This window comes from Lepisma saccharinum, chromosome 1 (assembly GCF_977018435.1).
Source record: "Lepisma saccharinum chromosome 1, izLepSacc3.1, whole genome shotgun sequence".
In the NCBI taxonomy this organism is placed as follows: Eukaryota; Metazoa; Arthropoda; class Insecta; order Zygentoma; family Lepismatidae; genus Lepisma; species Lepisma saccharinum.
The window spans coordinates 77,347,473-77,350,116 of NC_139229.1; the positions used below are offsets into that span (position 1 = coordinate 77,347,473).

The 2,644-nt window shown below is 38.1% G+C and overlaps 1 pseudogene; it reads right to left on the reverse strand.

The window, feature by feature from the left end:
* Positions 1 to 229: 229 nt before the first annotated feature.
* Positions 230 to 917, reverse strand: LOC145983949 (chloride intracellular channel Clic pseudogene; annotated as a pseudogene).
* Between the last annotated feature and the right edge of the window lie 1,727 nt (positions 918 to 2,644).

Here is a 2,644-nt window from a genome sequence, read left to right on the forward strand (position 1 = left end):
TAAACACATTGTGTTCAAACCTTAAGGGTTCAATACGACATTATTTCGTATCATTGTGTATATTTTCACTTAATCACTTTGTTTCATCATCTTGAAAGTACCAGTTTCTTCTAAAATAATTCACGCAATGATTGCAGATCAGTATCATTTCGATTTCCCGTGTTCTGAACTGTTCACGTTTGTCCATGCATAGAAATGCATCTGACTTCGTAGCACAATTGGGACGAACCTAGTTTCTGTACTTTATGTAGTCTATTGGGACTTCAATAGGGATTGAAGTGGTGAACTTGGCGTTTCCAGTTCTTCGAACATCTTCATTTTCACACCTTGTTGCAACTTGTAATGATTGATGACATCCTGGGCAGCTGGGATTCTCTGGTGAATTAGTATTTGGAACATGTAATGCTACTAATTGGTCGTGCTGGAAAGGATTTCCAAGTTCGTGAAATACTTGCCTGCTATAGTAAGGTGTTGTAAGCTGGGAATCAGATCACAGTGGGAGAATCACATGTTGTCCTAGGTGAGAAACGTCCTACACTTCTTTTCCAACTTCCGCAACTGGGACAGAAGGTTCTTCTTGGATGCATTGTCCTGTCTTAGCAGTATCAATTTGAATGTAATAGACACACATTCAATCAATGCTGTTCCTTCTTTGTCCTGTCCAAACAAAGTGTAGCCTCCGGGAACATTCTTCTTGACTTGGCTTTCATCTTTCTATTTTCCAATACGGCAAGTCCATCGTCCATCAAAATCTGGGGAGGGGGGGGGACATTTGCTCCGAAATTGGATTTAAATCTGGAGTTGTATTCTGTAGAAGGTGGAAGACAATTTGGCGGCGTTGGTCCTAGAGTTTTTCTCTGTCGATCTTCGACGATGCTCTGGTGTTGTAGGTACCTGTTAGAGGTGGTCTGAGCCATTGAAAGGAAGGAGAAAGAGAAAATAAGGAGAGGAATGTAGTAGATATTGGACATGCACCAATCGACATGTACTCAGCCAATTGTAGGGCGGCTTTAGAAGTTCACTGTCTGCCTGCTGGACAGGGTGTCTAATCCATTGGCTAAGTGCAAGTCGGTGGTGATGTGCCTTAACAGATACTGTCAAAGTGATGTGATGGGATATCGATACAAGATTGTTTAGCCAGGGCTTTGGAAGAAGAAGGAATAGGGGGTGGTGCCGTTGATGGTCTGATATGTCTATTTTGTGCTATTCTTACAGGGATTATTTGTTCTTCATTTGTGACATTTATACTGCGAGCTTGTGGGGTAGGTTTTTGTCGACTGGTTGTTTGTTGTACAAGGGAACGACAACAAAAACAGGTTTTAATTTTACGAACAAAACATGCCGTAATTAATAAAAATAAGATAGTCCCTACAATTATTAAAGATATCGCTGTCGCTGTATGGGACGCAGTTTCGAAGGGCAGTGCATTATTATTATTATTATTGCAATGAAACACAAGAATTATCAATCTTTATGAAAATTAATTCATTTACTGTTCTCACTCATATGTATTGTGAGGAATTCGTTATATATATGAAATTACCAGAATTTCAGAAATTGTGTACTAAGGGATATCAGATACGCTCAAGTGCGAACTATACTTAAATGGCTATCTATGAAGATAAAACCTGTCCCTAGCATCATTAAACTTCACATGTGAAATATTATTATTGCGAGCGTAAATTCATACATAATGTATATAAATATAACTTGTGCACTATTTCATTTAAATTATAACAGGAGTGTAAACTCTGCAATATACGTATGTATATTGTTGTAGAGAATTTACACTAAATGTCTTAATGCTCGTTATTCTCTTAATGTTCTAATTTCTCTATTATATAAGTTTCTTGCGTAATCGTGGTTCACTGTAATCTTCGAATGCAGATGATGTGAGTTTTGGAGAAACTGCTTACATGCGAAATCTCTGTCACTTCTGCTAGTTGCTTGTTGTTCGTTTGATGTCACTTTCAGGATGACGTCACGCTACTTCGTTTCTTGGCCGCTGTAATAGGAGATATATGTGTTTTGTTGATATCGCTCTCTTCCAAGTCGAGGAGGCGAGTGTTGCAATCTTCATGAAAATAAACCAGTTTATTCAACGAATGACAGTTTGGCGTGGTTATCACGAAATTCTATTTTTGAAGAGGACAGTTCCTGTATATTTTGATAAGATTTAACAAAATAAATGCATTTAGGTTTTAATTAACATTGATGCTTCGATTGGATTGCTTGTTTTGTAGGGTCGCTTTTCTTCCACTTTGACTAATCGCGACGATGACGATGAAATGATGGAATGACAACGTTCTTTCCCATTTGACTTTCTGTGGAATTATGTCCCTTTTACTTCTGTCTCTTCGGTTTCTGACTGTTCTGCAGACATTTCGTCGATGTTATCATTTTCTTCTTGTATTTTCTCCTTTTCTTCGAAGAAGGGTTTGACTCTTTTTATGGAAAATGTGTCAATTTTATCCTTTCCTCGGCCTTCCTTGTAGCTTATTCGTACGCTGTTGGCATTTTCCATTTCGATAACTGTACCATGTATTTTGAAGTAATTTGCGAAGTGCTTAGGTACATTTCGTTTCGGTACTGTGTCTAAAATTAGCACTTTTTGTCCAGGTTGAAATTCAACATGCCGTGTGTG